A 26,836-nucleotide genomic window follows, 5' to 3' on the forward strand; every position below is an offset into this window, starting at 1 on the left:
AGGATTTCTTAACAAAAGAATAAGTTGATACGGGAACTCAGCAGCAGGCGATTAAACATTTGATAACTTGATGCTTTGATGAGGCGTTACCTTAATCGCTGTCACTGGGGAGAAAGCGAAGTCAGGAAACTGAAACTAGGCAGCTGGAAGTATCTAGCTACTCAGATGAATCAGATACGCTCTCTATGCCAAAAGAGATATCAATGCTTTCTGCACCCAAACAGCACACAGATCCTTAGGAGAATAACGTTATTTAACAATGCAGATTAAGTAAAGGAGACCTCAGCCATACCTATAACTAGAAACAAGGAAACATTTGCCAGCGGGTTTTATGCCAGAAAGATTCAGTCTGTTTAACATATATTCTAAATTTTCACAGGCAGGAGTGCTGAGTCACTACTCTTTACATCTCTAAAGGTTTTGGATAAAAAGCTCAGATCAAACAAATTAGAAGGTGTAGTCAATTTACTGAACATTATTTCAGAAACATTAATTAGCAGAGTTTAGTTAGGAAGGGGCCACATCCACTAATTTTGGCAGTTTCTACTCCTGGAGACAGACATGTTTTCATAAAAAAACAACATCACAAAACTGTAATCTGCTCACCTATATACAGCATTAAACCACCACAAAGATGGAGAAATCAAACTGAAGAAATCCAGAGAAATGAGAAGTCAGGCTTCCCGTAAGTGATGCTAACTTGTTTGTTCTTCCCACGGTAATATGGTATTGCTTTAGACTACCTATGCTGGCAAATACATGCAGAAACATCTTGGACGTAGGAGGTTTCACTTCTGAGCTGGGAAACGTGACTTTCATATTTTCTGACTTTATACACAGCTGGAAAAATTCACCTCACTGAAGACAAGGATGGCAAGTTTCATCCCAAAGTAAGACACCCACAATCTAAAAGCCTTACTCTCCTTTCCACAGGAAGTCGGGCAAAAAAAACTGCTAATTTTCTGGAGCAAGAGTTGCATCAACTGGAAGATAGAAACTTCTTCACAGGTCTAACAGTTTCACGACCACTATGCTTGCAGCTGCAAGCATCTCACTAGAAGGCTCTAGATCAGCGCAGCCACTATATACTGCCAGGGAAAGTTAAGAGTGCACTCACAGGAACAGGAGGTCCATTAATCTCCCAGATGTTAATTACACTGTCAGGAAGCTTCAGCGAGAAGCAGATTACCAAGTCCAGCACGCTAATTTTTCATTTGCTGGTGTGTATGTATGCACGTTTGAAAAATAGATATAAGCAAAGGAGAGACAAAAAGCAGAGTTTAGTTTAACTTACGTTCGTTTCCTACCCATGTTCTCAGCTACTCTTTTCTAGTCTTAAAACAGGGTTTCATTTAGGATTTGCAGTTACGGATTAAGCATCCTATGTGTGTGGAAATGCATGCATTGGGTATAGACAAGCTGTCATTTTACAATCAGCATGTCCTGTTGCACCATTTATCAGTAAAACAAAACAGAACTGAGTCCTTAATGGAGTCATATAGTTGCTAACAAAACTCAGAGCTTCTGACCTTCCAGCCTTCCTCCCCGGACTTCTTTTAAAGTTAACTTCTTATGAAATTAAAGGATAAAATACACATTTATTCTAAGAACTTTTTAATGAGAAGTCTAGCATTTTCCTGGAATGAATCATGAACAGTCATGAAAATTTAATAGACAAAAAAAAGCACCCAGAAAAACAGGTTTTGTGGCCAGTGTGTTACCTGGTGCTGTAGGGTGTTTTTTCATTCTAGAATTAAAAAAAAAATAAAATGAATGAGAATAAGGATAGACTTTATATAATAGAAGAAATCAGGGTTCTTAAGCATCCGTGGGCAGCCAAGTAAAACACAACTCCAAACGAGTAAGAAGAGATATAGTGTCTCTTGAGGAAGAAAAAGCCTCGGATGGCAATGGAAGAACACGGCAGAGCACGATACTTGCAGGGAGGTTACAACACCGGAGCAAAGCATCCATGCAGGGCTGGATGGAACTGGAGGATTTCCATCCTGTGACTCAAACTGATCAAATTAACAACAACAAAAAATACGGGCAGATTTGGGTCTGGTAAAACAAGCAGCTGGGGCAGGCAACTATCAAAGAGGATGGACACAACTGTCATGGTGAACCATTCCTCCAAGAAACGTCACTGATAAGCAGCAGCTGATTGAAAATACTCCGCCCAGGCTGAACACACAAACAATTCCAGAGGCATGAACTAAAAAACACAACTGTGAATATATGAACTGAGTTTATATGCCGATGTACAGTCTCCTACTGTTTTCAGTCTCTGAATATTCACCTCTAGTCAAGAGTCTCAAGAAGAAAGCCTGAATACTTACGAATGCTCTTGGGTTTGGTGACAATGGGCAAGCTAAGAGTTCAAAGGAAGGAGGTGAAATGGTTAAAAAAACATTAGGTATAAGATGAAAAGCAAGTATAATGATTCAAGTGACAACAGAAGAACAGAAGACAGACTTAAGGAGTAGACCAGTATGCCAAATTATCTAAGTAAACATTACTACAAAATTAATTCAGAACAATCAACTTTCTTACTTTTTTCCTTGTAAAAGGAAACAGAAAGATACCACACTGCCTTATTACTATAAACGTCACTGAGAACCATAAAATACAAAACTGAAGTTGAAATTAAGGCAAAAGAAGAGATCCTTCCTAAGAGTTTCTGTTGACTTCTACAGTAATTAAAAAAAAAAAAAAAAACACTCCTAAATTGCACTCCTACAAAGGATAATACAGCTGCAATATTAAAGTAATTAGAGTTACTCTTTCAAAGATACTAATATGTATGCCAATGAGATTCATGACTTAAGGGGTCTTTAAAATGGTTTGAGACTTGGACACAGTCCTGGCAATTTCCGTCTATAAAAAACAGCATACCCTCTTGAGTCTTTATCGATCATTCTGGGACCATACACTATCTTAAGGAGTTACTGCCAAAACATAAAGGTTTCTGAATGATAGCCTGGGTATAAAACCTGAAATAAACCAAATTCTGAACTATCTTCAATTTTATGCATATAGGAGAATGGGAGGGGTGATCTATATTTCACTGATTGTGCTGGATGCCCAGCAGCGCATGGCATATATTACTTTAGGAAACACTTTTTATTTTTTTTCAAGTTTGCAATTTAGCTTTATTCATTTTTCATAGTCCCTATGAAAGCAAAACCACTTTTTAGCTCATAAGATGCAAGCTAAGTAATTTGTTTGACTTTAGGACAGACATTACAGGCAACCATATGCCATCACCATCTTTGCCTGTTATTTGAGTGAAATTTTAAGACAAGACAGTCATGAAAAAATACATGAGAGTAATTATATGCAGCTGAAGAGGGAATCAGATACACTACACTACCCTGTTTGTATTCTCACAAAAAAAAAAAAAAGCTTTTCAAAAATTAGTAGCACTTACTGGGTAAAGCTAGAACTCTAGTAAGCATAAGAAAAAGCATGAAACTAAAAGCAAGAACTAAGAAGGAGAAAAATTTTTAGACCTGATAATTGTGACATCTCTTTCTATTTTTCAACAGTGACACCATTATCATTTTAAGACAGACACTCTGGAAGACATGGACGCTTTCAGAAGTCTTTACAACATCAAAGTTAGGCAAATGTCACTTAGTGCCTTCAACAGATTTGGACTTACTATAATTCTTGTTGAAAATCCAGCCATGTTTGGGGAAGTAGAGTTTTTATGCAAACTTAGAACAAATTGGTTGTGGCCTCTCATATTCCCCATCTTGCTATATCCACCTAAGACAAGCTGTGCAGGTGACATTGAAGCCCCAAGCCTTGTATCCTGCTACTGAACCAACCAAGATGCGTTAGTTCTCTTTTCTGTATCATCAAGGGAAAACGACCCACATTCAAAACAGTAACAGTGACACCCAACACCATTAAATGATCAGATCAATACAGCTCTCAGGTTTTCAGGTCAGAGTTAGATGCTGATGTAAAATTTGCCCTAACAGTTTTGCCAGGGAACGATGCCAGGAAGCTGCCAGGATGGCTCTCCAGCATACCTGAATGACCAGAAGCACCACGGCACTTCTGTCAAAACTATGGGAAGGCAGTAAGTATCCAAGTGTAGGAAAGTTACCAAACAGTGAGCAATGCACACATTTTGCAGGAGTTTCACAGCCTTGCTTGCTCACTCCCCAGCACAAAAATTGGATTCACTCTAGTTCTCAAGTTTGTATTGTAAGTACAAATAATTAATGAAACATTTACAAACACAGAGGTCAAAAAAAAATAAAAAACAAAAAACAATTATGCACTTCAGAAGAAAAATGAAACAATTGGCAAGGGGAATCACCTGAGGGAAGCAGTCATCAATTCATCTGTTCATTAAGCACAAATGAAATATAGACAAATGTTATAGCCTGGAAAGGCAAATTTTCTTCTGGCCTGACAGCTTCTCCAGCCCACACATCTAACACGCATGTTTCCAGTTAAGAAATTTTCATCAGTAAGTTATTAAAACTCAAAAACGGCAAGAATTTAGTTTGATTTATATGCCCTTGAGGACAGCCACTTGCTTACCCTGCATTACACCGAAACCGTGCATCTCCTTTGCAGTACACCACAACCAGTACAACCTGAATAAGCTGGTTCCTGGTTATTCAACTGTAATTGTTTCTCTTTGGATGTTTTACAGCTGGAGGAGAAAAGGATACAGATGGGTGAACTCGGTTTTGGACTTCACGTCAGTCAACAGATAACATGTTAGTACTAGACGACATGAAACAGATATACTGACCATGACAAGAAAATACTAACACTATAGCTAGGCTTCAAAAAAGGCACAGTCCATCTTGCTAGAAATAAGAACATATGCAACATTTCAACTTTGGGTCAGGCCACAGGTTTAAACGTGCAAATGCTGGACTACAAAGGCAGTGTAATGCCTCCCTTCACGACCTGTTTCAATAGTTCACCACCATCACTGACAGGAACAATAAAACGGTATCACAACTCGAAGGAAAAAAGGGTACCGGATATAGGATACCAATGATCCTATTTTAATTGAGTAGCAGAACGAGTCGCGACCCCCAGCAACCCACAGACACGGGATGCCTTACCAAAAGCCTTTCTTCCTGCATCTCAGGAGTGCAGCCCACCCTTAGGCGGTGGGCTCCATCCTTGGGACAATCCAGTAGATGTTCACGTAGGCAGGAATTATGTAGAAGTTGCCAGCTCTGCAGACTCAAACTTCATTAGAGGCATTTAATGATAATCTTTTCATGCTGCATGCCACAGTTTTGAAAAGCAGAGAAGGAACCAACTTCTAACGTGGATTGAATTCTAGCTTAGAAACAGACCATTGGAAGCACTGCTGTTTACACAAGTAAAAATATTTAAGATACCATGATTGTTTTCCTTTGTTTAGAACTAGCCATCAAAATCCAGTCATTGGTTAAAAGATTTAGATTAAAATACAAGTTACTGCTACCCAAAATTTCAGTGCAGTGCTACAGCACTTCCATATCGAAGAGCAAACAGATCCAGGCAACTGCTGCGCTCTAAGTAACGGGAAGCTGGCAAATGCAGGCAAGGGGCAAGCAGCCAAACCTGCAAACGCTCAGAGAGGTATAAATCAGCGTTCGGAATCAGGTTCCTTTCTGAGGACTTCAGCCCTTACTGCTTCTTTTTTAAACGTTTATCAACCTTCTATCAGGTCGCTATTGAAAGGCATGGAAGAGGCAACAGCTGCACAATACCTCTCTCATCATCAGCTTGACTTTGCTTTGGGCCACTTCTTTTGTCGAGTGTCAAATCAGGAGTGAAGCTTAAGAGACTTGTATTCTCACACAGTTTGTTAGCTCATTAGCTTAAGCTTCAGACAATACAATATTTTTATTTGGACAAAGCATACAATATTTTTAAAAGCTTTTAAAATAGAACAAAGTTCATAAGGTAGACAGCCTTCATCACTAATAAGTAGAAACATCGTAGATGCAGTAGTTCACAAGACCTCTACTCAGATATTTCACAGCAGAAGACAGAGAGAAAAAAGAAAGACATAAGGGAAAATGCTGTGCAATGGCCCATAAGACAAGGTCTCTCTTCTACCCCGAAGCCAGAGGGCAACTGAGAGCTCATCGTGCTCTGTCACTCATTGTGCAATTACCTAGCAATTCCTTTTTAAATAGTAAAGATGGATCAAGAAGGCCCACTCCACTGACAGCTGTACTGGTTTATCTTATGACAGATGATCTCGTTGCTGAGAAAATCATGCTGATGATTTGAGATATAAACATCTTCAAAAATACACACATTTTCATACATCAAAATATGTATTTTTCACTGGAGGCAATCTCCTACAGTTACATCTCCTAACAACAGGAGCAGTTGGAGAATGATGATTTTAAGCTGACAATACATATTTTGATGATTCCACCAGACTAAAAAAAAAATGTCAGTATGGCCTCATCCCTGTAAAACTCGGTAACATTTATTATACCAGATACGTTGATGTTCCTGCAGAAAATTCTGTATAAAATGAACTATAAAGACAGGCACCCAAACAAGTATTAAACCCTAAACACTGAATTTGAACATTCTGAATTACAAGCTCAAATATAAGAAGCTTCTAAGAAGGAGTTTGCATACAGTACAAAATTGTCAAAAGCACTAAAGACAAAAGGAATAATCTTTTTTAAAAATTACATCATCTAAGGTGAGTTCTACCTTGATCTTTACGGCAGTGTTATCATTTCTACTGCTACATTTTCACACTGTACAAATGATGCATTTCAATTTCAAGTTACGTTTGCGTGCTAGGAAAAAAAGGGATAAATTAAGAGGATATAGTCCCGCTTAGATCCTACTGAAGGGTTTCACATGATGTAATTCAAGACAGATCTTCCCATGAAATAGGGAATGATCATTTTATTAAATTTCTTTAAAGAAAAAATAGTAAACCAAAAGTCACCATTTGGTCACTAACTATAGACGTCACAGTAAAATATAAGGCATATGAACAGAATTTGATATATACTTAAAATACATTTGACATTTTTCCCTCCCATGCTCCCAGTTTTAATAATCTCAAAGTTTGCTCATTCTACATGCAAATGTAACTATGCAAATTAACTTTTTAACCCTGGAAGTTTCAAGTGATATTCAACATAAGAGGGACTGTTGGGAACAAGCTTTCTTTGTATTGACGCTACTTTAGCACTTACACTGCACAGCAATTTATTCGGGATGTTATAATTTAATCCTGTGTGGGTGTCAACTGACTCGCTTCAAAGTTTGCCTCACATCTACAGCAGTTATTCAAGAAGATGCAATTATATTAGTCATACGGGCTGACTATTACGTGTAAGGCTTCTGCACTTCTCATTTTGGGAAAGTTTGGACCTGCAACTCCACATGTTTGAAGATCTGAAAATCTCTCAGCACAAAACCAAGTTTTTGGGGCAGATACGTATTGTTGACAACTGCTGCAGCAGCAGATGGGCAGGCATCCTGCCCTCCTCCCACATCCACACTATCTTGGGCAAGAAAAGGAGAAAAGGACAGTGCAAAAGAGGAGTCTTGAACGCAAACTTTTTAACTTAGTGACCTTTCCTCTCTCAGAATTGTCCTCCTTTATACCACGCTGCATACAGAAATACAGACTAGCTCTCCAAACCTTGAAGTCTGACTCCAGAAACAACTTCAAGAGGCCAACACAGATGGCATCTAACTTAATTCTTTTGTCAAGTACAGCAGCCACATCTTATAAACAGTGTATTTTAGAGAAGCCTCTTATCTTGATTTACGGAACTTGCAAATTGGCAGAAAATTCATTACATCCCCTTTGTAAGCTGTCCCATGATTAATTATCCTAATTTAACTACCTTTCCTTTTGGTTTTAAGGCGAACCAGAAGCTTTAAGGAAAATTAAGGGCTTCAGAACAACTGTTTTCCCTGAGGTTTTTCTACACCCCTAATACAGGGGATTGCATGGAGGCAGGACACCACAGTGAGGGGCTTCTGGAGGAGCCCCAAGGCTGACACTCTCATGACAGCCCAGGAAGGCGACACTGGGCACTGCCACCACAAAGCACATGGAGCAGGCCTATGGGACAAGCTCCAGCTGAAATAATAGGTCACCGACTGGCAAGCCAGAGGGGTTGGAAAGCCAGACATGGCCACGGAGGAGATTTAATGTTTTACAACTCCCCAGTTTAATTCACTGGGAGATACTAAGTCGGCAAGCTTTCTCATTTACTTATTTTGCTGACGTGAATGTTTTCCACCAAAAAAAAAGGATATATATATATTCAGGCCCATGGCCAGAGTTTATTTTAGCAACATAATGAGACCTGTTTTGGGGGGGAATTTGCTTAATTTGATTACCTGCACATCTTGGCCAGCATGGCCACGGACAACAAAAGGCGATTTTACATTTGCTTCCAGACTGAAGTTTTCTTTAAAAAGTAATAATTATAACAAAGGGCAGGCCCCACAGCTTGCTGAGGTAAGACCACACAGCTGCCGCCATGTCAGGTGGGCAGAGGGGGAGCCGCAGCTGGCTGCCTGTGGGGCACCGGTCTTCTCCGGCGGCCAGGAGAGGTGGCCACGGGGCAGGGCCTACAGGAGCAGAGGATGGTTCCTCACGTGGTGGTGGTGGGGAAACGCCAAGGGTCCCCAGCTCCCTGTTGCACACCAAAATGGAAGGCTTTCCTGCGTTTCTCAGCCCAACGTCAGCTCTAGAGCAGAAGGGAAAAACATGCCCCCGTGAGCTTTCAGGGTTGCTTATCAGAAAATGTATGAAAGGAAGATGAATGTTTTAAAACTGATGGAAATGAAAAGCTCCCATTGATGTTTTGGGGCAGCACTTCCTCCCCCACCACTGCTTCTCGAATCGGGAAGCTTCCTAGCCATGGAGGAAGATTTTTGTTGAATAAAGCCTTGACTTATTAATAAGAATGAAATCTCTTGACCTAGATTTTCTACTAGCTTAAAAAAAAGTCTGTATACACAAACACACAACTGTCCTCCTCTACAAACACTAACATTATACCCATATTATACCAAAAGCACTTCAAAACAGATACTTCACAATGAAAACATAAAAGGCTTTTCTCACCCCTCCCTTACCCAGCTTTGCGTAGAAGCATGAATACAGAAGATATTCGATTAAAATAGAAACTTGAACCCCAGGTTGAATGTATTTACTTTTCAAAAGCATTTTACAATTTGATTTTCTTCTTTCCTGCTGTGATAATTGATGAAAACTACACAGGGATTAAAATGAGCACAGGTGCGTGTCTCCATGGTTCAAAGAGATTTGATCCGAAATGAAAATAATAATAAAAAAAAAAGCTCCAGTACTTTTAATAACGGATTTAGCATAGCCTAACCAAATAAGCCTAGATTAAAAGTAAGATTTTACAGTCCAGACTTTATATTACCAAAATTTAAAACTCATTTAATAGTGTATCAGAAACTTTTGTGAGCCATACCTGATTTAAGCAGGTATTAACAGCCCTCAATAACATAAGTGTCAGACTGGATCCATAGGAAGAAAAAAACAAACACTAAAAGCAATAAAGAGCACTAAAATACAAACACGCAGGTACAACAACAGACACTTGGCACTAAATCAACATTATTTTTAAATTTGAGAACGAGGTAAAAGGAAAGCCCATGAGCTGAGAATATTTTACTGCCAATATACAAATCTGCACAAAACCCATGCTTATTTTTCTTTGCCAAATTTATACTGCTACAGCTGGATCACAACTTCCTTGTACCCGTGAGGTCAGGAACCGTTTGAAAAGAAATACACGATACAGCTAATCTTTGTGCCAGCTAATCATACCTAATGCAAAAAACGTGAATTTCCCCATTTCTCTGACCCAGCCTCCTCCTGCAAAGCTAACTAGCATGTCGCTAATCCCAAATTTGTTGCACTACTTTGTTAAACAGATTTAAAAGACAAATACACACCAATCACACAGGATAAAGAACGTATTCTGTGCTCAAGGCTTATTGCTGAGCTTCTATGAGAATTGAAGAAAAACGGTATTCACTTGTGTAGAAAACAAATTAATTTGTCTCAAAGGCATGCCAAGGCATCTCCATTTCCATAGGTATTTTTATACAGCAGCTATTTTCTTGCATAAACTACCTCAAACACTGTCCCTACAATAACATATATTCAATCTTCTTTTTGAAGCAGAATCCAGTATATTTTTAGGCCTTTGAATAGCAACAGTAGGAGATTACACATAGATGGATCAGAGATGGAAGATATCCCTTCCCTCCCCCAAGCAAGGGGCATCTCACAGCTCCCTCAATGTGGGACACAGAGCTAATTAGCACTACTTCCAAACAACCTTAATTTTCACTCAAGCATCTCTTTAAATAGTGAGAATGAGGAAACGTGGGCCATCCCTCTGCAGAAGCGCACCAATGAAATTTGCAAGATCTGAAATTTTCCAATTTTTCCATTTAAGTATGTTCAACTCCTTATGTTTTTATGTATGAGCTACAACGAATTTATATTTCTAGTGCTCATACCGTGTATATATATTATAGGTATCATATTGTTCATAAAGGAACCATATTTACTGGACAATTAAAAAATAACAGAAAGTAGACTAATAAAAGCATTCATTAAAAAAAATTAAGAGATTTCACATCCTAAAAAATTTAGTTAGGAATAACCTCGATCTGAAATTGCTATCATTTAGTTTTAATTAACAGATAACCACTTCTTTCTACTGCATGAATTTGCATAGCACATGCCTAACAATTACTCAGTGAAGAGTGGGAGGGAAGGCACAGATCTTAATATAGTTTATCAATACAATAAATATCAAAACACCATTTAAAAATTAACACAATTCCATTCAAAATGTAATAGTTTTTTTTGTTTGTTTGTTTTTAATTTAGAGAGGATGGCACAAATAAAACCATGTTCTTTAACACACAAGCAACTGAACAGGAATAAGACTCTGAACCGAATCTGCACAGGAAGCCCGGGATTAGGGCTGAAACTCTACTCTAATCCTTCTGTCCACAGAGGGAGTGATCAGCAGCCAGCACGCCGTCCGGGCTCTGCACCTGCAATACACAGGCAGGATTGAAAATGCTTACAGAAAGATCAAGCTTTGTCTGACAAAAGTTTCCTTTTGGCTTAGGAAGTGGAGTATCTGCCTTCCTCAAAAATAAACAGTAACCACATGCTGCAGCTCGTCAGTGATTTTGCCAAGATACCTGCACATATGCTGAACACATCACTCCTGGGAACAGGCTTGATGGTGAGAGAAAGGTGCAAGAGAACAGAAAAACTGTTGTTGTGCTCCTGCTAAACAACTCAAGTTGATCATGTCACTCCATCATTAACTTTTCTGCAAAGTCCTAAGGTAATTGAAGTCTAAGCACTTGGTAAAAGCCTCCACAAACCAGGCAGGAGAGATCCTTTCAAAACAATGGAATTCCCATAATAATAAATTTATGATAAAATACAGTAGCATTTATATGACATTGCAAGATGCCTAGAAAGGGGGGAGGGGGTGTATGTTTAAATACCATCTCCTTTTGCCTCATACAACCTTTTCTGATACTTTTACACTATGATGTGAAGGTGCTACAGCAGGAAACACCCAGCCAGGCTTAGGACATCAGGAATTACTGATGTCCCCGAATGGGGGCTCTTCTGTCGCACCTGGAAAGTGGAATGAACATCAGCTGTTCAGCTGATAGGTACTGGTCCATGGATCACTTGTTTCATGGAAATACGGGGTCACTTAAAAAGTACATGGGGAGGGGGGATCTAAATCCTGTGATTATAGCTTTAATACAGAATAGAATAAAAAAGAAGAGAGCCAAAGAGAACACTACACTTTCCAGCACAGCAGCTTTGAGAAGCCTCCATTTTCTACTGAGACAAACTACTGCTCTCAACCCTATGCCATCTTGTCATGAAAGTTTAAATAACAAAACAGCAAGAGGTCTCCTGCTTACTTTTGGTGTTGCTTCTGTTAGTGTGGAACAGGACTTCACTTTGCAAGACTACTCCATAAACTGGGTTCAACTCCTCGTCCATCCGCAGCCAACACTGACAATAAAACCACAGGTTAGCACCTGGAAGTAAAAAAATCTGCCAGCTGTTTTCTCACCCTTCTCCCTCAAATGCACATCACAAGCTGATTGCCACTGGGACTATTTTAATACCACTGCATGTTTTACCAGTACGTGTGTTTCTTGCCTGAAGAGTCAGCTGCAGTTCACCAGCAGGTACCACAGAGCGAGGGAGTACTTTCTGATCTGTCCCTGTACACCATATGCACGTTTGTTACACAGCTACATCAGGATCTGTAAACTGCCTTCAGGTTACTATGCATATAAAGAATTTGACAGTGTTTGTTATTATTTTAAAGCAGTCAGATATCATCTGACAGATTTGAGCAATGAACGAATGGTCACAGGCAAATTAACAAGCCCCTAAAACTGGCAATCACCACATGGATGCTGAAAGATACTCGGAGAAATAAAATAGCACTTCAGCTTCCAAACTAGAGACTTTTACATAATTAAGATATTTTTACATAATTAAGGCATGCAAATAAGAGGAAAAAGAAAAACAAAACCTCTTTAAGGAATATCTAAGAGTCCTTAACAGTGCAGGTCCAGCCTACATCTGCAACCATTTTTCTACTTACAAAGCCACACCCTTGATTTTCAGCTCGGTAGGAAGAAAGGCTCAGAGAGATATTTGTACCTGCTAATTCTTCAATATTATACTGTGTTGTTGCCAACAATCAGGTATTAATACTAACGCTTACTTGAAAGTTCATAATTACATAACTTATCCTTTGTAAATAGTTTACTGTATTAAATGCTAAACACTTTTATCCTGTGTAAAAATCAAGCCAAAAACGCAGCAGAGCATCTTCAATGCAGTTCTCAGTTCTTCCTTTGAAAAGCAAGCAAACTCATTATGTTCTGTAAAGAGAACAAAGTCTCTAAAGGAAGACTAAATTCTTTCTTTCTCAAAAGCAAGCTATGAACTGATTGCATAAAAAAGATTTTATTCCTGGCTCAAATACGAACATTTGGGAGTTACTGCTTTTGAGCAAGGACTCACCCACTTAAAGGCTGAAGCATTTATTTTGAAAAAACGGTGTGAAATTTTTTTTTGGGGGGGGGGGGGACCACACTATTTTGCACTTCCCCGCTTTTGGTAATTCTCCAGATACGACAAAAAAAAAAATCTCAAAATAACCTCTTCCCTATGTAATTGTTTTCTCATAGATGCTGCCAAGTTATCTTACACCACCAGTGAGAGTTTCTAGAGGATGTAACTACTTCCAGACAAAGCAACTCTGAGCACAGACATTAAGTGAAAGCTGAAAGCATTTGAGGTGTTTTAGAAGATACCTGGGGGGGGGGGCTGTGGAACTCATCTCACTAGACGCCCACCACGCGCTGCTCAATGCCATCTGAAGCCATCAGGGGAGCAATGCCATAGCAGAGGGCTCACGTGCCACCTCCTGGATACCCTGGGCAGATGAGTTTGAGCCCAGCCCCGCCGTGCAGGACTAGATTCCTACCTCAGCTAGCAGTCCTCAGGGGAGCAACACTTCTCCTTTGGATGCAGACCACGTACTGTAACTGTTTTCCCAGATTCAGCCCAAACCAGCTGCAGAAAGGGAAAGCTCATCTAGAAATTAGATCAGGTCCCCACAGAAACATTCAGGGCTTCTGAACAAAGAATATTATTTGCGTGTGTACACACATGTGGACACCATTGTGCTACGGCAAAAATACCAAGGGATGGGGAGGAGGATTCAGCCTGCTGTCTCCGCGATGACTCAAGACTACCTGGAGACATCCACGTAATGTTTCTTGGATGCCGAGGTACGCCGCTGGTCCCACGGCCAGCGGTGCAAGTCATCAACCAGAGCTCCCTGGTCAACTCCCTTTCCCTGCCTCATGTGCACATACACTCCTGGGAATGTTGTTCTGGATATTCTCCCTGTATTTTATGTGAAGGGATTGCTACTTTCTCTCATCTATGATGCAAGAGCTTGACTGTGACCTGGAAGTGCTCTGCAAGATGCACTTACAGCAGCAACGGAAAAACAGCCCTGAGATGCTGAATATTTTGACAACTGCATTCATTTCAGAAATGTCAGTCTCCAACTAAAATTACTGCACTGGGCAACAGCTCATCTTTTTTCCTTTTTATTTAAGTACCTGCAGCCTGCAAAGTACATTAAGACATTTTTACTATATAGGTCAAGTCCTGACCTGTACATCTACATACATTAGCATAAAGGTAAGAGTACTACAGACATCAAAAATGAAGCGTTAATGACTAGTTTAAATACTCATCCTGCAGATTGCTAGAAGAAAAAAATAAATAAGACAACAGAAAAGTAATGACTGAAACAGAAAGACAGTGCTTAATTTGAATCTTCTCCCAAGAAGATTTTTCCTTGTGACTAGTTAGTAGTATTTTACAAGCAGACAAAGTAATAAACCAGGCATCTCCATTTTGCATCACTCTGCATTTCATATGTATTTAGGCTGAGGACTAACTACATAATTCACGATAATTCAGATCAGTTTTGCAACATGCTTTTAATTATCTGAAAAAAGCTGTACACGGGTTTCCATACAGAACACATCCCTTTTTCATGAAGAACACATCCTTTTTCTTCCCATGTCAGAAAAGAATTGGTTAAAACAAAAATTATCATGTAATTGAGAACAATTAAACATGTACATTCTGTAATTTCTCAACAGAGGAAAAAAGTTCTCCTTCACTTCAAGCTGCCAAAGGCTGTGTAGCTGTGATCAAAGACATGATAATATCGAAAAGAAAAAGACGACAGACGCTGGACAGCAACCCAATGGCACACTCCCTACTTTCTCAGGAGCCTTCAGACATATAAAGCCCAGCAGCCAGAATGAACCCAGCCATTCTCCAACACTGTAATTGCCTTCCCCTGTGTCCTCACCATCCCATCCCTGGAGAACACTCACTGGAAGTCCCAGTGAAGTTGGTAGGGTGGCGACCATAGAGTCTCTTATGTTCTCGTTTATACTTTATTAATTGTCATGCCAAAGTAGCTGATCATGGATAGTAATTGTAAGAGCTGTTTGACTTGATAAACGAGATAAGCAGTGCTAAAGTGAGGTATATTTCACTGTCAGAGACCACAATCTTTGCAAGTATGAAAAATTGAGTTCTGACACGGACTAATAAAAAATCCCAGCCTAGCAAGAACCAAGCAACTCAACATAACTGTGTAAAAGAATTTCAAATAAAGCAAAAAGACATTGCATCCATGTGACTGCTCTATCAAAGAACAAGAGAATATTTTCTACACTCCAATGTATCAGTTATTATAATAATGCTTAAAATTGATTTTAGAAGTGTTCTATATATTGCCTAACAAGAGACGGTACTAAGCAAACAGTGCTAAACCCACTGTTTTAACTCCAGAAACGTCACATAAAAAAAAAAAAGACTATTAACAACAAAGGGCAGAACTATTTTATTACTTCTTCCAGTTCAGGATATTATAGTACCAAGTTACACTTCAATGAAGGACGGCTTCACTGAGATGGTAGCACTGTTCAGGCTGTTTCATTGCTGAAAACAGCAGGCTTTATCTTCAAATATTAGGCAGCTTTCACAATTCTCACCAAGCCGAACGAAGCATTCCGTGAAAGCAAGTCACACTGATTAAGGAACAGGTTTTGTTTCTCATTAGAAATTCCACTTTAAATTAGTGGAAGTTTGAGGCATGGGAAAGAGGTAGCAGAAAGACAGGAACCTCACAGCAGCTTGCTTTGCATTTGGACAGCGTCTGTATCACAACAGCCGTAACACCAGCGCTCCTCCAGATAAGGACGGCAAGCTTATTCTGCAATTACTGCGTTTGCTAAATACCTCTGAAATTAATATAATGGTGTATTTATAAACCTCAGGTGTGTGAAGGGCAATAGTAAACACCAGACAACTGATACAAAACAGAGTTCATGTCAACAAGCAAACCGTCTCCTTGCCTTCCTGTCCCACTCGGACGGTGGCTCCTTCGCACTCGGACCGCAGCAATGGGTGCTGCGATTCCACTGCAGGATTACCAGCTGCAAATGCCCCTGGGCACTTTGGATATCAGTCTTGGACCCTTCAGTCTCCAACACCTACGTGAAGGAAAAGGTTTAGGAAAACGTTCCTGCCCCGCAACAAAATGGAAACACGGGGCACCAGGAGAGGGAGTGTGGATCTGTGGGGTGGACAGGTCTTCCACTCATCAGCTCCACCGATTCCCTCTGACCAAAACACATAATGCTATCGTGATATTCAGCTGTAAAGTAAGCCTACTGCAGTTAGCAGCATTTGGTTAGCATGGACCACAACGACACACGATGCACGGAAGTGCACGCAGGAGGTGGAGCACGAGGATCTGATTTCAAGAAGGGGCTGTGTGCCCTATAAAACATCTTCTCACTAACAGCGATGCAGAAGTAATATGGAAAACAAATTAGTCTATTCCACCAATCTGAACAGCATCATTTGATGCCTTCACAGCAGTTCTCAGATAATGAAAGCTTAGAGGGAGAAATTTTATCTCTTATTAAACTCAGTGTCGCTGGGGGACAGGGCCTCTCCTCGTGCATTTTGCCTCTTGAATTTTGGGCCATGTAATGAAAACATTACTGCTGCTTAGCCAGCAAAGCCCGAGTTGATTCAGCTTCCATGCCCCCAAAGCCTCTAATTCTCTGGGCTAGTCTTCACGAAGAGCACTTAAAAATGAGTGAAATATAAGATGAATGTCCATATAGCCACCTCCACGAACACCACAGGCAGTACGGATGCTACTTCAGAAGGCACTGTGGCCTCACGGTTCCCCCGTTGAGCACCAGAAAGATAAGCAGGTGTACCTACGGGGTCAGTACATTAAAACAAGCCTGGTAAGCAACGTGTGTCCCTACCTTTCTGCTATGGACAAGCCTATTGCAATGACACAGCTGTTTCAGGAGTGTGCAGTATCAAAGTTACAGGCGTACACGGTCTGCGAATACGGTTAATCCTAGTGCACGCTGTAAGCATCCACGTAATTTGGGGCCGGAGCATAGACAGAGGCATCGCAGGGTGCAGACTGAGGAAATTTCAAGCAAAGCCCAAGAACTGCCTGAGGTGTGAGGAGATGCTAGGTAAGGTACACCCTGTTCTCCATATAATACCGACAAAAGGTGTCCTCTAGGTCAGCCCTATACCATGGTTCGAGCACAATGTCTGACTTCCTACTCTACAGTACATAAGCCATTACCTCCAGGCCTTAAGTGAGACCTCCTTATTTTTTCCGTTCACATTTAGCATCTACTTGGACAATTTTCCTTCATCCCCAATCTCTCCAGCCCCCATAACAATACAGGTGATTGAGAATAGTAGGCCACTGACGCAATTTTGCATTTTTATTACATTTAGGGGAAAATACGCTGCAATAATCTTGTTCTTTCTGAGCATTCCTGCTCTTTAGTGTATGTTCTGAATAAAGCCTATTCAGGCAAGTTAGCAGGGCAATATTTCTTATAGTTCTTGGTGCCCATGGTTCATTCTCTTACCTGCTAATGGTTCCTGTCAGTTGCCAGGTTCTTAGATCAGTAAAGGGTAATTTGCACATCTGGCTACTGTAACAGCTGTCTTTGTGAAAATTAGGATGGATGGCTTCACAACCCCAGCCACAGCACCAGAACGGCCCAAAGATGTTGAACCGTGAGGTTTTTAGGAGGAAGCGGGTTCAAAAAAAAAAAAAATCAGAAAGGCCAGAAGAGAGCATTTGATTTTCCATCTTGCAGAGTTTTGAAATACCACTTTTAAAGTCCCCTCCCCACCAGTGAGGGGCCAAAGAAGCTCCAAGAAAGGTACACAGCAAATTTTCGCCCCGAGTGCTCCTAATTTTACACTTGCTGAGTGAAATCCATATGTCTATTTGTGTGCATTTCTGCAATTGCACTTTTTCATTCACTAAGATGAGAAATCACTTATTTTATGCAATCTGCTACTATTCAGATAGCAAAACATTGTGATGTCTGGTAGCAGGCTTGCTGTTTTTGGCTTTAGGAGGTTTTTTTCCCCCCCTCTTCCTGTGAGAGGAAAGCTTTTCCCAAAGGATTTAAGTGATTTCATAAAACAAATGTAAAAACAAAGACACTTTTGTTTAAGGACTGCAAGTTTTGTTTTGTTTTAAGGGGGATGGAGAGGGAAGGAAGAGAGAAGTGACACTGATCATCTTTCAATTAAACAGAAAAAAACCAGATCTCATTCCTAAAATAGAAACTTTTTGATAGCACAAGCTTGCTATAATAAGGAGTTCATCAGAAAAAAAAAAATCAAGTTAACATTTGTTTCTAAAAATACACATTTTGTTTATGACAATCACAAGTGAATACCTGAAACCATTATAACAAAGATCAGAGGAAAGCATTTTCTCGCCAAATCTGCATGCTTACATTGTGCATTCCTATACTCTCTGCTTCATTAGAGTCAGTTTCTTCTTTCCCTCACAGTCTACCAAACAGGAAGAAAGGGAGAAAAAAAAAAAAAAAGGCTGAAATGTGTGACTTTAAACACACAAAGATTTTGGAGATTCAATTCAGCTACAACTTCGAAAGCTTAACCTAGTATGTATAATTTCATTTTTGCAATTATGACCGAATACTATAATGGGAGTAATCCCCTGTACTTGCCCAGCAAACATTGCAAGAAGGGGACAACAGTAAGAATAAAAAAAAAAATACTAATGAAAGCATCAGAAAGCCTTCACCAAAGCTTGTGTTGTATTCTTGCAAGAAACCTTCATATCTGCAAATGCTCCCCAAGCATCTACACAAACACACTGCAGAAATGTCTGGTGTTACAGAACTGGGACTCTAGTTTCTCACTAATAGACATTAGTTAATGGAATTAATTATATTTATCATTAAGTCCCTAAACATTGTATAAAGTTCTATTACATAGAAAACTCCCACAGCCATAGAGGATCTTCAGTGCGAAAATGACATCCATATAAATGGAGCGAAAGCAAGCCATAAATTCCCATTCACTCTGCCTACCATTTCAATTCACTCAGGATTGTCACTCACTGCAATTATCATTCGGCATCTAGAAGTAACTCACTGGGAAAACTCAACAGCAATATACTTCGGCAATATTGCAAGCTCAGAAAGGCAAAACAACTCAGATAATAAGAATCTTGCAATTAAATACAACACACAAGTGAAATCTATCACGTTTTAACAACTCGTACATACACAACTCATTTATCTAAACAAAGTCTCCTAGAAGTATGTGCCTGCATGGGAAGTGACAAGATGTTCTTAATTAAGAGAAAAACAGGTCAAAAAACACTGGGGGTGGACAGGAGAAGTAACAGTCTGCCAAACAAATCACAGAAATATTACTATACATATACACACACGTATTTAAAATACATGTTATCATCTCAGAGTGCTCTCCCAACCATTCCCTAAATTATTTTCCCACATCCTAGTTTAAGCTGCACATACATACATGCACCCCAGCATGCACAAACACATGAGAAATAGTTTCATTTCTAGTGGCCCACTGACCTCCCAAAGGGTAACGCGCCCTGATTAAGTTGTCAAACAGAAAAAGACAACAACATACAAAGGTCATCACAAATCCAAAGGTCTGGGTTCTTTGGGTAGTGATGGCGTGTAGAGGTACTGGACAGAGACAACGACACTGCTACCAATCAAATCATCCTTTCAACAGGAAAGGACACTCTTTCAGCTCGTTTGCATGCACACACACACAAACACACACACACACACACCATGTGGAAAACGGGAAGCACGAGGCCAGTGAGTACTGGGAGGCTGCAGAACAACTTTTCTTTCCCCTTTCTTCTTCCCACAATTCTTCTCTTTTCCTTTGCTTTGTTTCTGAACTATGCAAAGTGCCACGTAATCTGCAGATGCTCACACCTAAAAGGATCTCTCACAGTTTGCTGTAAGGTTCTGCTTTGTTCCTTCCCCTGCAGTACTGTCTTCATTCAGCTACCTTCTCCTGAATAGTGCAACCCCAACCAGCTAATGGATATCCCAGTTAGATCACAGCGATGAATAAAACATGAGCTTTCCAATTTAATTCAAAGAGGAGTTAATGTGCATACTGAGTTCAAGTGTGAGACAAGCATTTCTCCACCATCTCCCTATTCACCCAGTTTGTTCATTCAGTCTTTCCATAATTCTCATTTTGTCAAATCACATTCTCTCCCGTATTTTTTTACTCATGCACGTTCCAGATTAATTTACCTCCATCTCTTTAAGCCACTTCCTCCTTGCTCCAGTCCATTTCGCTGTTTCCCAGTCTGACCACGCTTGCCCTGACCACTCTCAGTTCCTTCATCTATTAACAACATCAATAAGGATATTTCTTTCCACTTGCTTGAGTTGCAGACAATATTGGATGCGGCCATTATCTTCCCTGTCCAATAAAGTCATCAAACATTTCCTCCCGTTTCTTAACGCAGACTTTTCCAAGACCTCAAATTGTTACAGGAAGTTATTGGAGTGATTTTGTTTTTTCAGGAGCCCAACAAAGCATCAGGAGATGTGTGCTCTGCTCTCTGAACTGCTAGAGACTGTTCAAATTTAGGTTGACTTTATGAATCTGAAATAATAACTTTTCCACCTCATCCATTAGCATCTGGAACACGAAGACTGTCGATGAAAGACACTACACAAATGCAAAGCGTAACCCTAGTCTCATCTTTTTTAATGATACACCCAACACTCGTATAAAAGAGCAACAAGAACAGATGAAAAAAAAAATCACAATAAACGAATAGCCTAATAATACATGCTAAGAGCTACTGAGACAATAAATTCAATTTTCCCTGGGATTGTTAAATTATTCTTTTGATGGCTCAACACAATCTTTTCACGTTTATTTCCTATGGGAGATGCCAACACATTGAACTCATTACACAACTCCTCTTGAGGAAAGGAAAAAAAAAAAAGGAAAAACACGTGCATTTAAAGCAAACATTAAAAACGTGAACTATGAAATTTTAGGTAGACTAGGCTCGGAAGGAGCTTGCAGCTGGATATTTCTAAAGGAAGTTAGACACCTGCCTTATAAATTCAAAACAGACATAAAGCAGTATCAAGACACTGATCTTGCTTTGATGTACAAACATTCTCAAAGCATCTTACTTTTTTTTAAATGACTCTTCTAAAGGCACATCCACACAAATGACATTCGTCTTCCTTTTTGAAGAGTCCTCTTGAAGCTTCCAGAAGTCTGACTGTGCATACAAAGCCCAGCCACGGGAGAGCTTATAAACGGGCAGACCCTAATGCTCAGGTAGAGATCAAAGCCAACACGGTGGGGCCTTCAAATCACACACTCATTAAGCTCATTAAGCTTTCTATGAGGTACAGAGCTTTTCAGTTTGTACCAGACAAGCCCTCAGCTGAGTTCAGACTACAGAAAGCATGCACGAGGTGTCTGAGCTGGCATGTCTCATACCTCAATGTGTTCCCGGTGGTTAGGTCACGCTGGTCTTTTCTCAGCACCAGGCCTGGGTCAGGTAGTACCCGGTGAAGTGAAGCCGTAGATGAGCACACGTCCTCCTGGCTGGGAGCCACATCACCCATGCACCAGGCTCTGCCCGAGCCCCCTCCCAGGCAATGTCTCCCTCCCGGTGCTCACAGCAGCACAGAGTGGCTTGGGTTGGAAAAGACCTTAAAGACCATCTAGTTCCAATCCCTTCCACTAGACGGGTTGCAGGGACACCTTCTGCTAAACCAGGTTGCTAAACCAGGAGTTTTACTTGGCAGCAATTCCATTCACCATCAAGTGAATGGACTATAGCTACTCCCCAAAAATAAGCATTTCTGCTCACCTCGCCTCCGTCATGGAAGTGTCTTCTGTTTCTGTTGATTACCGGTGAGGATTGAAGCACCAAAGTTATGGCAGCTTGAGTTACCTGAGCTGCATGGTTCTTCAGCAGCCGCATGCAAACTTGAACACAAACTAGGACTTAACACAAAGACAGCTGGGCGGGCATCCCAAATTCAACAGCTGGGAAACTCATTTTGGTTTTCAGTGAACGTGTACTCCAACATTCATTCAGCAAGTCATCCAGTCATCCTCCTGTACGACAAGCTTTTAATCCAAAACTACAGATGAACTTCAGTTTATGACCTTTCCAGTTCTCTAAGAATTTGCCCCAGGGAATTTATAAGCAGATGCTATCTTCCTTCTCTGCCCTTACTAAGCTACAAAAGCCTGCACAACTTAAGTTCTAGCTTCCTGTCTAGCTCCAGAGTATTCATGCCACATCATCCTTTTAGCCTGGACGCTCCTGTACACGTTCCACCAAGATTTTGTCTTTTCTGTACAGAAGTGACCAGAACTGTGTATAATATTTGACACGAAATCTCTCCAACGCCTTGCATATCAACTTGCCTATCTCCATTGAAGAGATCTCAGTGAGGATCACATTTTCTTTCACTTCGTGTCCAGCATCAGAGTCCATCCCTGTTTGACTACAGCATTTGGGCCTTTTCCTCCAGGCCTGTTTTAAGGGATGACTGCCAACTAACAGCAGATACGTTGTTAATAATCACTCAGCTGATAATTTGTCGTTTAGAGCTACTTAACATCCTGTCATTCATATTGCTTCAGTCATCATAGACATCCAATTCCTCCTGTGCAACAATCCAGCCCTTCTCAGTGCTGACTGTGCTTCCTAACTTTGCCTCATCAGCAATCATCCCTAGCAGTTATCTTACCCAGTATGAAGGAAAAGGAGCAGCCCTCCAGCAATACCTACCCAGAGCAGTAACTCCTCTATCCATGCAGCCAGAGTCACAATTTTTCTCCTTTGGGCTGCTTACCATTCTTTAGCCAACCCCACGTTTCCAATTCAGTCATTTTCAGCGTAGCACCGTAATGCTCATGTTGAACTGAAGTCTTCTCCTCCTTTTGTCTAGGACATCCAGTATTTATCCAGCAATAATACAACTTTAGTCTTCCATGACCTAATTGTGGCAAATCCATGATGCATTTCATCCAGTTTTCCACTTATCTTTGTATATTTAATTGCTTTTTTCCATTCCAAATTTGTTCTAAATCCTTGAATATCATTAAGACTAGAGCAAAGAGTGTGAATGGATTTCATTCTCTTCTCCTTTTAAAGCAAATACAAGTATAATTGTTTTGCTATATTGCTGTCACAACCACTACACCCAACTTGATAGACAAACAACTTTTTTTTTTTTTTTAACCTGGCTCTGAAGGAGCTGGAACAGAATGCCAGAGTCCTAAACCAGAGACTCTTTGCTTCCTTAAATTGACAACACTAAATCTAGAAGCTAGTATAAAATCTATTTTTGTTACTTCTTTATGTCACTCTGTTTTTCCTCCCATTTTCAAATCCTCTTCCCTATAGAAAATTGGTCATAACTAACTAATTTTGGAGGTGTCCAAGCCACGTATCCTTCAACTACAGCCTGGTCCTCACAATATCACAACCAACTTCTCGTTTCCTCCTCTTTTTCTCTTCTCCCCTGTTCATCTTAAATTTCTTTGTGCTCTTGCTTTTGGCAATTCATAGACTATCCCTGTAGTTTCTGCTCTCTGATGATCAGTCCTCTCCTTCACTTAATTTTATACAGGCTTTCTTGTAACTTGTGGTATCTTTTTCAAGGTACTTACTATTGCAGCAAGGTCTGCAGCACCTCTTGGCAAACTTCATCCTGCTCAAAATACAGCTCCTAAGCAGATGTACCTTTCATTTAAGACAGTCCAAGCACCTTTTTTTTTTTTTAATATATATATAAAAAAAGAAACCTGAAACTCCTGTAGGCCTTCAGTCCAGTGGACTTCACAAACCAGTTCCTCTAACTTCTCCAAACTTGCCCTTCTGAAATAAAACTTCCTTGAAATAAAAGCAGTTTGTAGCTGACATATATTTATCCTTCAGTTTAATTTAAAATGATTAACTTGTGGCTAGTCAACACGTATGCCTTAGGTCTTGCAGTACAGAGCCGTAATCTAGCAATGGGAAGCAAGATCCAGTGTCAGCCACGGAGACATTCCAGAACCACAGCATCCAGCTCTGGGCAGGCTGCAAATATGAGCCTTAGTTTATGGTGCATTCCACTACAATTAATGGTCAAAATCCACCTGACTATACTTTAATCTACCAATATCCACTGCATGTCACCACCTGGAAACCTACTTGCAAAATCACACCGTGCGGAAATCTTCCTTTTGTATGCTGCCACCAGATCTCAAATAGGTCCTGTAGCTCTGAGCAACCAAAACACACCTGCAAGGCCACGTTTTATAATTTGACTCATTAAACGAACGTCACCCCTTCAGATTTTGGAGCATAACATGAACTTTTAGTAGAAAACCTCATACAAGACCACACCTGTACTGAGCACTTCCAGCAACAACCTGCGGTCACTCAGCTCAGATGCACCACCAGCCCACCAGGAGCTGGGAAGGAGGGCGCTGATGGCCACGTGCGACAGCAGGACATGGAAAGAAGTGCTCCAGTAAAGTGACAGTGAATGGTCTCTGGTGGAAAAGCACCACTTCCCTCTTGGCTTTAACTTGTGATACAATTTTCTCAAAATCAACAGGGATGCCCTGGCACGAGGGCAGCTCAGACCTTCCCTGTAATGTATCAAGCTTGGACCATCAGTTCTATCAAGGCAGTAAATCATGCTAAAAAGCACATTCCTGGTATGCCTGGTACAGATGGGAAACTCAATATCATAGCTTGAAACATCAACCATCAAGACTGATTACCGCCATCCCGCCAGCTCAAGACAAGGCTTTGCAGAAGGGATGTACTTGCCCACCCTTGGGACAGAGGAGCACAGCTTCAGAAAAGCAACTCTCTGTGTTAGTCCCCCACCAGCAAATAATGCAACGCTTTCTACTCCAGAAGTGCTTAGAAGTGTTTTATTTTGTTAATTCTAGGTCAGTTGCGTGCATGGGTGGCATGGATTACACTGACCCTTTTAGAGCTCTAAACATTTTTAAGTAAGTAGGACACTTCACACTAGACACAAGGCACGCCGTACACCCACTGCACCCCACACACCAAGAACAACCAGCAGGCTTTATCGGCAGGACCAAGAACAAGCTGCTCTATAAAGCACGGTCCTTATGGCACATAAACATGGATGCAAAATGAGCTGTAAGCGCCAATTCTGACCCAGTACCACATTAAATCAATACGGGCATTTTGGAGAAGAGCGAGGTTGAACTGAAGTGACCCCCGCAAAGCCACCCAACAAATCAGCGGCAGATTTAAAAAACAGAACTAGCATTTACAGCCGAGTGATAAAAGCCCCGTGGTAAAGATAAAAGTCGTCTTCCTGCTTAAAAGCACAATAGCCGTGTCATTTCAAGCACAAAGGATACGCTTCATCCTCAAACATCTGAACGCTGTAGCTGCAGATTTTACATACAAGCAAGGATCAGCATGCAAACTACAGTAACTCGGGTTTCAGTAAGTTAACGATAATATTGCATGGGAGGTGTTGACTTGCCAACGCCAGGTTTTCGGGAGTTTTAACCTTCCCTGCCCTAAAGGTGCCATACACACAGGACCCCGGGACACAAATAGCTCCGGTGCCATTCCCTCGCTTTGAGAGGCGCAGCACTGCCCTGCCTGGGTCCGGGGGGGAGGAGGAATGGCCATTACACCGGTTACCTTTCCGAGCAGCCTCCTCTCTCCCCTCCGAAGCCTCCGTGGGGTCAGGGCAGCCCGCGGGCGGTGCGGGGCAGCGCGGTGGCACGGCAGCAGCAGCCCGGGGGCGATGCCATGTGCTCGGCCCCTCCATGGGGCACAAGCACCCCCTTCCAGGCACCTCGGGGTACCACCTCGGAGGGGTCCAGCCCGCGGCTCCCCCAGCCCGTTCCTCCCGGGCCGTGCCACGAGCGAGGGATTTCGGCTGAGCCCGGCCCGCCGGGGGCCGGACCCAGCGCCCCGAGGGTGCGGGCACGGAGCCGGCTCCGCTTCCCCGCCGCCCCCCCCCGGACCGGACCGCACCGGGTCGGGCCGGGCATGGCGAGCTCCCCGCCCGCTCCCCGCCGCCCGCGGGGGGTCCGCAGCGGGGAAGAAAGAGCCGGGGGGGGGGGAGGCGCCTGGTTCAACCCCGGGCGCCGCCGATCCCGGGGCAGCGGCACGGCACGGCACGGCACAGCCCTTACCGTCCTCGCGGAGCCTCCCGGCGAGGAGCGAGGCGAAGCCGCGGGGAAGAGCGGGGAGCCGGGGCCGAGGAAGCCGCCGCCGCCGCCAGCAGGAGCAGGAGGAGGAGGAGGAGGAGGAGGAGGAGGAGGAGGAGGAGGAGGAGGGGGAGGATCGGCCGCGGAGGGGAGGAGACGGGGGGCGGGGGAGCCGGGCGGCTGGCACCCGCCCGCCCGCCGCTTCCTCCCGACGCGGGGCCGGGCCGGGCTGTGCCGGGCCGCCTGTGGGGGCCGGGGCCCGCCCAGCGCCGCCGGGCCCTACCGGCACCGAGCGGCCCCGCCGCCGCCTTTGTTCGGCCGAGGGAGGCAGGGAGGCAGGGAGGGAGGGCGGCATGCCGGGCGTAACGCCGCCCGAGCGACCTGGGGGCTGCCCTGACAGCCCCCGCTCACCTGGGCCGAGGGGTGCTCGGCACCCTGCCGGCCCCGAAGGCAGCCCGCACGCAGCCCGGTTGTGCCTCAGCAGCTGGCTGGAGGCTCCCCTCCTCAACTGTGGCTCCCGCCCTCCTTTTGTGAAGGCAACATTCTTAGTATTGTGCGCTTGGCAGCCACCAA

The 26,836-nt window shown here is 42.1% G+C and overlaps 1 protein-coding gene across 7 annotated transcripts in view; it reads right to left on the reverse strand.

The window, feature by feature from the left end:
• FAM110B (family with sequence similarity 110 member B) overlaps positions 1–26,403 on the reverse strand; it is a 108,485-nt gene extending 82,082 nt beyond the window's left edge. For 3 of the 7 annotated variants that reach the window (XM_083823418.1, XM_083823430.1, XM_083823429.1), the window contains exon 1: positions 26,249–26,403. The gene's annotated coding sequence lies outside the window, so the exon portion shown is untranslated. Of the gene's footprint in view, positions 1–4,560; positions 11,083–11,985; positions 12,009–26,248 lie in introns of those variants that run through there. The other 4 variants (XM_083823420.1, XM_083823422.1, XM_083823421.1 and 1 more) reach the window with 3 other exon arrangements.
• Positions 26,404–26,836: the final 433 nt, after the last annotated feature.

The sequence above is a fragment of the Anser anser genome (assembly GCF_964211835.1).
Source record: "Anser anser genome assembly, chromosome: 2".
Lineage (NCBI taxonomy): Eukaryota > Metazoa > Chordata > Aves > Anseriformes > Anatidae > Anser > Anser anser.